This window comes from Oncorhynchus kisutch, linkage group LG26 (assembly GCF_002021735.2).
Source record: "Oncorhynchus kisutch isolate 150728-3 linkage group LG26, Okis_V2, whole genome shotgun sequence".
NCBI lineage: Eukaryota > Metazoa > Chordata > Actinopteri > Salmoniformes > Salmonidae > Oncorhynchus > Oncorhynchus kisutch.
Window position 1 is genome coordinate 30093453 of NC_034199.2, and position 11557 is coordinate 30105009.

The following is an 11557-nucleotide window of genomic DNA, read 5'->3' on the forward strand; positions in this document are numbered from 1 at the left end:
ATTAGGATGGTTCTTCTCTTTCTCCTCTGAGGAGCCTCCACTGGTTGACACATGTGTAAGGCATGGAGGGATACCTCCACCCAACAGATACTTACCAGTAAATGTACGATGTTGCTTTTTGCAAAACGTTCAGCAAATTCCCACACTTGTCTTGCACTGGACATGCCAACAATATGAACATGGACATTCTGCAGAGAGAAAGAAAATGTCAAAGAAAAAGATAAAGCAACATAGAAGAACCACAAAATAAGTCCGCACTATTCTGCTGGCAGTTGGCAAGATCAATTATAGTATTAAAATTGTATTACAAAGAAATCAAACATGTAATTCTGTGGGACTGATAGCCTTGAAAAAAATTGAAGAATCTTGGCCAGGACGTAAGTATATAAACAGTGGTTATTTATCTAACAAACCGGAGGCATAAAAACATATGACTTGTAGGAACTATCAAAACAGACTGCATTCTGCAGATTATCTGATCTATATATCAACTTCCACCCAGCTGGGCATAGATCCTTATCATGGAAACATTAGCTAATCTGTGCAGCACGTAGCTCAAGATGACACCATGAACAAGCCACAAATTGAAGAACCTGTTCACACTCCACTCAATGGCTCTTCATACCTCACCAGGCAGTCACTGGGCATGAACAGATGTGTGTGGTGTTTGTTTAGTGTGCAGACTGATGACTGACAGGTCATTTACTCCTACTCACCTGGGGCTGGTACTGGACATTCTGCCGATAATAATCAAATTGCCTCCTCTACTAGAATAGTCCCAGTAAGCAAAAATGTTTAAAATATGTATTTTCCAGATGTTGAAATCGGGATTATTTTCAGTTCTGAATGAAAGTTTAAAATATTAAATGTATGTCAGCTACCCAACCTTATCAGGGGGAGTTATTCTGAGCCTACTTGCAATGTGTTTACACAGAGGGAAATGCAGAAGAATTTTACATTTTCACTATGATCAGCTCGTAAAAAATGTAAGGCTACAAACTTGAAGCCACTGATCATGACAATTTAGCCCGCTGGATGCAACTCCTGAACAGCAGTTGTGAGTAGCCGGCAGTCTTTCCTAGCCACGTACTTCTACATCTGCATTGCTTGCTGTTTGGGGTTTTAGGCTGGGTTTCTGTATAGCACTTTGTGACATCTGCTGATGTAAAAAGGGCTTTATAAAACCATTTGATTGATTGATTGACCTGGTTTTTACTCTGTTCCACAATGACCTCTTTTGCCTCCTCTGCCCGTCCTTTGTTACGACACACTAGGTGGACCGTCCCACCTGTAGAGCAATAAAACCCAAAAGAACCCAATGTTAACTACACAATCCTATATCAAAAACGGTATAAACTATAATTACCTTAAAGCACCTTTTCCACCTGAGGGGGAATCTAACAATATATTGTCCCTCGTAATTGGTCTGTCAGTCTGTATGTCTACATAAACCTTTATGAGACCTCACTTTGCGGTTTGGTGCCATCTGGACTGGGGCGCACTCATAACTCCACAATGAATCATTATCTACCCTATCACCCACTATGACTGTAAAGGAATCTTAAGGTGGACTGTATAGACATCCTGTATGGTGAAATGGTACCATACATTTATGATGGAAAACATCTATTCACTCACTGTTGTATGAATTTATCCAACTCTAGGGCATTAAATGTTGCCTATACAGTACCTATTTTGGCTATTTCATGGGCAGTAGCTTTTCCAACGCTGCTGTTGGCCCCAGTGATCACAAAAGATCTGCCACTCAGGTTCACATCCAGGTCCCCAGGATTAAAATGTTTAGTTGCTGCTTCTGTAGAACACAAGAACAACACATCTCAACAAGGTCCTTGGCATTATGGGGATTATGGAACGGAGATAGATTACTGTTGGATACGAAATTAGCCAAAGATTATGCAAAGCACAGAGCACACACCCACCACTACCATGAAGAAAAAAATATGGTCGATATAGTAATTGCATGACTGCTAATAAAATAAACTGGATGGGCAGTATTTCTGTTACATGTATTTTAAATATGCATTTAATCATTTGTATAACACTTTCACGCTACATTCGTATCAGAAGTATGATGGCACTATAGTATGATAAGAGTGTCTGCTAAATTAACTAGATATGAATATGTAAAAATGAACAATTCCAAAGCATGCTGTGTATTATTGAAATGAGCTCTGACCGAAACAAGGCAAATAATAAAACCCAGTGTGCTTTGCAGTTCATTTTGGAATGTACATTTTCATATATACATTTTGGTTATTTACCAAACACTGACTTACAGTCAATGCATTCCACTAAGGTAGGTAAACAACAACACATCACATAGCAAGTAAAACGTTTCTGGAACCGTTACTGAGACATTGTTGCTGTTCAGCCGGCTACTTCCAAACGTTTTTTAAAATACATGTCGTTTGTATTTGAATTAAATACATTACAAAATACATGTATTTCTTAGTTCATTTTGATACATGATCTTTGTGTTATTTTTGTAATTGTAATTTTTGCCCATCCCTGTCTGTAAATTAGTCTCTGTGAAGACATGAGTGTCAGTCAGAACCTCTACAATTCCAACCTTCGATTTATGCGCAATAGGCCTTCTACCAAAAACCTATACTCACTTGGTGTATTCTTGAAGTCCTTTAACGAGCCAAACGGCTAGTGTAATATGTCGTAAAGACACTAAACAAGACACGCCTCTTTTTACAATACAATGAATGACTCGTCGTCCAATTGGTGGTGAAAACACACGGTCACGTGGTGCAACACGACTCTCTCTTCAGCTTGTTAAACTACTGCTAAAAATGACAAATGTGTTCATATTGGCAAGTGTTTGGTGTATAGTAAAGTAAACTTAGTAGTGAAACTAACTACCCAAACAGTTAACATCATCAACAAACCTATAAAATGGGCACTGCGACGTGTATCTTTATATGTGGTGTAACTTCATTTCTTTTCAGTTGTCAGGATGGCCGAGTGGTCTAAGGCGCCAGACTCAAGGTTCTACCTACCTTCCATAGAAATGGGGTTTCTGGTCTCCGAATGGAGGCGTGGGTTCAAATCCCACTTCTGACAAGCTTTTTGGGCTAGATTAAATTAGTGAAAATAGCAACAAACGAAAATATATCACAACATCCAGAGCAAAGCAACGCCGGTAAAGTGCCATATCTGGTATGATGTTCAGCCACTGACAAAGCCATAAATCCTCATTTTCACAAGAAAAGTTATGTATTATTTCCTAATTTCCATTGAGCAAATTGTTAACGCTAGCTGTGAGATGTTTGCAATATTACCAGTAACGTTAGCTAGCTATTTCCTAACAAAATGTGAACTAGCTAGATTTGCTAACAAAATGGAAATTCCCAACTAGCGATATCATACATTTCACGATATCATACATTTAATATTGTGAATTAATTGAAAACTGTAGTACCGCACCCGATCATATGAAGAAATCCTCTTTTTTCTCAAGGATATTCGGAGTTGTCAGGATGGCCGAGCGGTCTAAGGCGCCAGACTCAAGGTGAAAATCCTTCCTCGAAAGGGCATTCTGGTCTCCGAATGGAGGCGTGGGTTCGAATCCCACTTCTGACAATAATTTTGGAGCTTTCATTTTTTAATGTAGGCTAGTTGCTGAGTATAGAAATACACATGTCTTATTGTGAATTGTGAAAGTTAGTTATGAGACAATAACAAATGTAAAATGGATGATATTTCAAACCTCGTCAACTGGGGTTATTCAGCAGCTTACTTAGGCTATTTCAACCAATACAAATATTACAGATGTGGGAATCAGCATAAGGATTGATCAGTGGTCGAAATGTTTTCACTCTGAGTGAGTGACATTGCTTTATGGCCTTTGCCAATAATAAGTAGTAGTAGACTACTAATTGTTTATGTGGAATTAGAATGTGAGGTGATTCACTCAAATCTCCAATAGATGTCACTGTGTTCCAATGTTTAGGTGATACCAAGCAGCAGATAGAGCACTGTATTTCTAAAATTCTAAGAAACGTAAATACAGGTTAAAACAATCCTACAGTAGTTTGATTTAAACAACCTGTTCTGGTATTAGATCTATACAGCATTTTCTCTTCCGTCCATGATGGCTTTTAGTAGGATGGGGAGAGTCTGTACCTGACTCAGTACCTGCTTCTTTCATTTGACATGCTTAGGGAATTAAAATGTAAATTGTCTACTTACTGGGCTCTCCTTCAGTTCCACAACCTATACAGGGGAGGTTTCTGGGAGGGAGCAACATTCCAGAATTGTGAGGAAAATTGATATATAGACTGTTACATTAGATTGATTCACATTGAAAATAAATATAAATAAAGATAACAAATGTACTTCACAGAGAGCAGAGAGGAGTAATACCATGACTCAATGAGAACCATGTTCAATTTGTGCACACGCCCATCCCCTGTAGGAATAGTCATAATCAGTGAAGTCAGTATCCCCGCCTGGTATGTCAACTGCATCGAATGCAACCACAGGACTCTCCAGAGGGTGGTGCGGTCTGCCCAATGCATCACCGGGGGCATACTGCCTGCCCTCCAGGACATCTACAGCACCCGATGTCACAGGAAGGCCAAGAAAATCATAAAGGACCTCAGCCACCCGAGCCACGGCCTGTTCACCCCACTACCATCCAAAAGGCGAGGTCAGTACAGGTGCATCAAAGCTGAGAGCGAGAGACTGAAAAACAGCTTCTGTCTCAAGGCCATCAGATGGTTAAATAGTCACCACTAGCTGGCACCCTGCCCTGAACTTTAGTCACTGTCACTTACCGGCTACCACCCGGTTACTCTACCACACACCTTAGGGCAGCAGCCTCTATGTACAGTACATAGTTATGGACAACTGGTCACTTTAATTATGTTTTCATACTGTTCTACATACAGTACTTCATATGGATATACTGTATTCTAGTCAAGGCCATCCTATTTAACTATTGCTGTACATATACTATTCTATCCTATGTATTCTTCAGATATTCTACATATTCTATCCATATACTGTCCATAATATCTATACATCCCATCACATACAGTGCATTTGGAAAGTATTCAGACCCATTCCCCCTTTCCATATTTTGTTACGTTCCACCTTATTCTAAAATGGATTAAATACATTTTTTCCCTCATCACAATACCCCATAATGATAAAGCGAAAACCAGTTTTTAGAAATGTTTGCAAATTTATAAAAAACAGAAATACCTTATTTACATGTGTAATCAGACCCTTTTCGATGAGACTCGAAATTGAGCTCAGGTGCATCCTGTTTCCATTGATCATCCTTGAGATGTTTCTACAACTTCATTGGAGTCCAACTGGGATAAATTGAATTGATTGGACATGATTTGGAAAGGCACACACCTGTCCATATAAGGTCACACAGTTGACGGTGCATGTCAGAGCAAAAACCAAACCACAAGGTCAAAGGTACTGTCTGTAGAGCACCAAGACAGTATTGTGTTGAGGCACAGATCTGGGGAAGGGTACCAAATCATTTCTGCAGCTTTGAAGGTCCCCAAAAACACAGTGGCCTCCATCATTCTTATATGGAAGAAGTTTAGAACCACCAGACTCTTCCTAGAGCTGGCCACCCGGCCAAACTGAGCAATCAGGGGAGAAGGGCCTTGGTCAGGGAGGTGACAAAGAGCCCGATGGTCACTCTGAAAGAGCTCTAGAGTTCCTCTGTGGAGATGGGAGAACCTTCCAGGAAGACAACCATCTCTGCAGCACTCCAGCAAACAGGTCTTTATGGTAGAGTGGCCAGACAGAAGCCATTCCTCAGTAAAAAGGCATATGACAGCCAGCTTTGAGTTTACCAAAAGGCACCTAAAGACTTTCAGTCCATGAGAAACAAGATTCTCTGGTCTGATGAAACCAAGATTGAACTCTTTAGCCTGAATGCAGTGTCACGTCTGGAGAAAACCCTGCACCATTCCTACAGTGAAGTATGGTGGTGGCAGCATCATGCTGTGGGGACGTTTTTCAAGGGCAGAGACTGGGAAACTTGTCAGGATTGAGGGAAAGATGAACGGAGCAAAGTACAGAGAGATCGTTAATGAAAACCTGCTCCAGAGCTCTCAGAGCCTCAGACTGGGGCAAAGGTTCACCCTCCAACAGGACAACAACCCTAAGTACACAGCCAAAACATCGCAGGGGTGGCTTTGGGACAAGTCTCTGAGTGTCCTTGAGTTGCCCAGCCAGAGCCCGGACTTCAACCCGATCGAACATCTCTGGAGAGACCTGAAAAAAGCTGTGCAGCAACGCTCCCCATCCAACCGGACAGAAATTGAGAGGTTCAGCAGAGAAGAATGATAGACACCAAATACAGGTATGCCAAGCTTGTAACGTCATATTATACCCAAATAGACTCAAGGCTGTAGTTGCCGCCAAAGGTGCATCAACAAAGTACTGAGTAAAGGGTCTGATTACTTATATAAATTAGATATTTATTTGTATACATTTGAAAAATGTCTAAACCTTTTTTTGCTTGTCATTATGGATATTGTGTGTCGATTGACGAGGAGAAAAACAAATGAATCAATTTTAGAATAAGACTGTAACCTAACAAAATTTTGAAAAGGTCAAGGGGTCTGAATAATTTCTGAAGGCACTGTATCATACCAGTCTAAAGTTTGGACACACCTACTCATTCAAGGGTTTTTCTTTATTTTTTACTATTTTCTTCATTGTAGATTAATAGTGAAGACATCAACACTATGAAATAACCCATATGGTATCATGTAGTAACCAAAAAAGTGTTAAGCAAATCAAAATATATTTGAGATTCTTCAAAGTAGCCAATCTTTGCCTTGATTACAGTTTTGCACACTCCTGGTATTCTCTCAACCAGCTTCATGAGGTGGTCACCTGGAATGCATTTCAATTGGCAGGTGTGCCTTGTTAAAATTTAATTTGTGGAATTTATTTCCTTCTTAATGCGTTTGATCCAATCAGTTGTGTTGTGACAAGATCGGAGTGGTTAACAGAAGATATCCCTATTTGGTAAAAGACCAAGTCCATATTATAGAAAGAACAACTCAAATAAGCAAAGTGAAACGACAGTCCATCATTACTTTAAGACATGAAGGTCATGAAAATGTCAAGAACTTTGAAAGTTTCTTGAAGTGCAGTCGTAAAAACCATCAAACGCTATGATGAAACTGGCTCTCATGAGGAACACCACAGGAAAGCAAGACCCAGAGTTACCTCTGCTGCAGAGGATAAATTCTTAGAAATTGCATCCCAACAGACACATCTCAACATCAACTGTTCAGGGTAGACTGCGTGAATCAGGTCTTCGTGGTTGAATTGCTGCAAAGAAACCACTACTAAAGGACACCAATAATAAGAAGAGAGTTGATTGGGCCAAGAAACATGAGCAATGGACATGAGACAGGTGCCAATCTGGTCTGATGAGTCCAAATATTATATTTTTGGTTCCAACCGTGAATGGATTTTCTCCACATGTGTGGTTCCCATCATGAAGCACAGAGGAGGAGGTGTGATGGTGTGGGGGTGCTGGTGACAGTGTCTGTGATTTATTTAGAAATCAAGGCACATTTAACCAGCATGGTGTCATGACTTTACTTTCATTAATCTGATGACGTGTTTATTTATTCAACTAAATATGTTTAATTGTTACCCGATTAAATGAATCATGTAAAAATTGACTCATTAGGATTTGGGGCACCACGGAAGAAGTTGTTTAAAGAGTTACCATCTCCCGAATTAAACACTAAAAGTATTTACCTATCACATCCATAAAACAGTCAAGGTATTAATCATTACCTCTTATCATGTCATCATTCTGAACAGTCGTAACCTCATGCATCTGCAAAAAAAACAGCCTTACTCATGATTCAGTACTACACCAATTGGTTTAATTATTTATTTACTAGCTAACTAAATAATAACACAGAATAAACACACACACTTACTACATGAGACAAATGTCCCTAGCGGACTGACACAATATGGCTTTTTACGCAACAACATGGAGAGGGAGAGAGAGAGAGAGAGAGAGAGAGAAAGAGGGAAACTTATTGTGGATACATTTGAGAACTATTCTCACATTAATGTCACAACTCTCCTGTGAGGATACGAAGGATCAGGTTACAGTCAGTCCGCTCTACAGTGCTCTCTCTCTCGCTCTCCCACAGCGAGGGAGAGGGGTAAAGTTGGTCATTTGATGACGGTAAATACCTTGTAGATACTCTGCAGGATGGTTGGGAAAGAAATCTTTTGTTACAAGGAGATTCCTCCTGCCAAAACTACAACATAAAAAGGTTGAATAATGAAACAATATTTCTGTAATCTAACAGTTGGAATGGTCCGCGGGTACTTAAAGAACAATTACGTCAGATCAGTTGTTGTTTTGGGATCTCATTAAGGACGGTATAACAACGTAACTGAATCTCTTAAATATTTCCCATTTGTCAGGTTTACATCCAAAATGTTGTGGAACTTATAGGATTAAATCCGAAACTATTTGTGAAAAGATTAAATGTGATCTTTGCCTTCTAAATGAGAAAATGTTTTTTCATGTAAAGTTTATCCAGTCAGTAACCATGCCCACGTGAGCACAGACTTTATGCCAAACATAATGGAACGCCCTGTTTAAAAGGACCCACTGAAGAATTCTCTATAGACCAGTTACTTGCAGCGCCAGCTGAATACATTACAAGTGGTTAAGAAAACTACAAGATCAGACCAAGCAGGCGGACGGTGTTGAACCGGACGTCATGAATGGTCAGACTCTATGAGACCAGAAAAACATGGAGCGTGGCTGCATCTTAAAATTATTAGAAACTCTGAAAGAAGAAGACTACACAGGAACATTCAGTCTGCAGCTGTTTAAGTACTTTAGTTTAGTAAACTCTGCCGCGAACCACTGGGTGGTACATTGAAAGATCCATTCTAACAAACACTTCCTCTGGAAGATCCGTTCTCACAGACACTCAAAAATAGAACTACAAAAGACATGGTGATCTCTGGTGGACAACCAGAGACTTACTACACAACCAGACTTTCTGTCGATTACCCCCGTAGATGGATTGAGTGTTTTCAACAGAGAGACAGCAGACATACACACGTAAAAATATACATTGCAATTATTTCGAATAAGTAGCCGTTCATGTGCAAGGTATTCACATTTCCATGAGCATAGTTATCAGCTATATGTACGTTGGTGGAATTCCTTTCAGTCTCCCTTTCCCTCTCTTTTGAATCTGCCATTTTGTGTAACAAGCCATAATATTGGTTTAGACCACTAGGGACTTTTCATTGCATCATGTAATCAATGTGTAAGCTATCCTATTTGTTTGTTTATGTAATTCTGTGTGATTATTTAGTTCGTAAATAAATAATTAAGCCAATTTGTGTATCGCTGATTCATCATTTATGCTAGGGTTCGTGCAGATATCCAAGAGTTTTGCGTCATTCAGAATGAGACCGAAGGTAAATAAGAATTAATGAATTGACTGTGTGTAACGGTTCTCTTGAGGTGAAGGAGAGGCGGACCAAAATGCAGCGTGGTTTCTATTCATGGTTCTTTAATAAAGAAAACTATACATGAATAGACTAACAAAACAATAAACGTGAGAAAACCTAAACAGTCCTATCTGGTGCAAACACAGAGACAGGAACAATCACCCACAAACACACAGTGAAACCCAGGCTACCTAAGTATGACTCTCAATCAGAGACAACTAATGACACCTGCCTCTGATTGAGAACCATACTAGGCCGAAACATAGAAATACCCAAATCATAGAAAAACAAACATAGACTGCCCACCCCAACTCACACCCTGACCATACTAAATAATGACAAAACAAAGGAAATAAAGGTCAGAACGTGACACTGTGACTGATGTAAAATATATTTATATCTTTAGAGTTTAGTCGGGCAATAGTAACTCGTTAAATAACTTTTCCTGTGGTGCCCCAGATTACTACTTAATGAATTGTTATATGATTAATTTAATTGCGTAATAATTTAATGTGGTATGTAATTATTTTATAAAATAACAGTCAAACTCAATGATAGTGTCACGTCGTTACAGATAGTCAAGACACAACATTAATCATATAGTTTGCACACGAACTGCCGCCCGTTTGGAATAAGACATCATTAATGCATTTATGTGTGTTCTTTTGTTCGCCGTTTATTTCTGTCGCTGATTGTCCGGAAGGGTCTGGACCCATCTCTTCTCCTGTTGTTCAGTCTGGAAGAGAGCCAGCTATGTCGATGTTCCCATTGGTGATGAGCATAGTAGGATTGTCTCACTTAAATTCACTCTTCTCGATATCTAACTTTGGTACGGCTGATTAGCTGTCCTGTGATTGACTGGGGGATGAGCTTCTCGCCTACACCTCGTGTTGATTATTCAAGATTAAGCATTTAAACCACTTTAGACATGGGCTGCAACTCCCCATCTTTCCTGGTCTCTGAGATTCAGCGTGTGCGCTGCAACTCCTCGTCTTTCCTGGTCTACAATGTTCATTTTTAGCCCGTCCTTTTCTACCAGAGTGCTTAAAAGGCTGACACGCTCTTCTGACCTCACTTGGGGTGTGGCTACTTAATGTGAAAGGATATGATTGGAAGTAATCTCTTTGTCTCCTAAAATAGCATTCCTATCTTAACAAAAATATATTCATTATTTTTTTCATATCATATTCACAACTTATTGGATGGAAACTTGACAGATAAAGGGTATATACTTTCCAAGTAACAGTATTTTGTCCATACGTTTTTTTATGACATCACAAAATGAAAACCAATATGACATCAGTTTTCTACAGCTCCCCACTGACCATTCCCCACGTTCTTATGTTAGAATTATTGTTCCGGACCTCCTGAGTGGCACAGTGGTCTACAGAACTGCATCATTGTGTTAGCTGTGTCACTAGAGATTCTGGATTCGATTCCAGGCTCTGTTGCAGCCGGCCGTGACCGGGAGACCGATGGGGCGGCGCACAATTGACCCAGCGTCGTCCGGGTTCGGGGAGGATTTGGCCGGCAGGAATGACCTTGTCCCATCGCGCACTAGTGACTCCTGTGGCGGGCCGGGCGCAGTGCACGCTGACATGGTCGTCAGGTGTACAGTGTTTCCTCCGACACATTGGTTCAGCTGGCTTCCGGGTTAAGTGGGCATTGTGTCAAGAAGCAGCGCGGCTTAGTTTGGTTGTGTAAGAACATTCCTTGGGTTAAATACTGGATGGGGGAAAGAAAGTCTCCTTCTCCTGTAATTTACAACAGGGTGTGAACTGTTGACCATCCAGAAGCTCCCTCCCCCTCTGTGGGAGAGAGGCCTTGTTACTGTCAACCCCCGCCAGTCGGATCTGACCCATTCTGATCCTCACAGGAGAGTGGCTACCACAGCATTCTGCACCGATACACCATCCCATCTGGTTTGCGCTTAGTGGGACTATCATTTGTTTTTCAACAAGACAATGACCCAACACACCTCCAGGCAGTGTAAAGGCTATTTGACCAAGAAGGAGAATGATGGAGTGCTGTATCA

General features: G+C 40.4%; 1 long non-coding RNA gene and 2 other non-coding genes across 3 annotated transcripts; 2 read left to right on the plus strand and 1 right to left on the minus strand.

Annotated features, from left to right (window-relative positions):
• Positions 1-24: 24 nt before the first annotated feature.
• On the minus strand, positions 25-2706 carry LOC109871385 (uncharacterized). Its single transcript, XR_002252291.2, has 4 exons — positions 2637-2706; positions 1691-1813; positions 1206-1288; positions 25-188 (listed from the first exon to the last, which is right to left on the minus strand). It is a non-coding gene; the product is annotated as an uncharacterized LOC109871385 (long non-coding RNA).
• Positions 2707-2977: 271 nt separating this feature from the next.
• On the plus strand, positions 2978-3090 carry trnal-caa (transfer RNA leucine (anticodon CAA)). The gene is made up of 2 exons: positions 2978-3015; positions 3045-3090. It is a non-coding gene; the product is annotated as a tRNA-Leu (tRNA).
• Positions 3091-3500: 410 nt separating this feature from the next.
• trnal-caa (transfer RNA leucine (anticodon CAA)) lies at positions 3501-3609 on the plus strand. The gene is made up of 2 exons: positions 3501-3538; positions 3564-3609. It is a non-coding gene; the product is annotated as a tRNA-Leu (tRNA).
• Positions 3610-11557: the final 7948 nt, after the last annotated feature.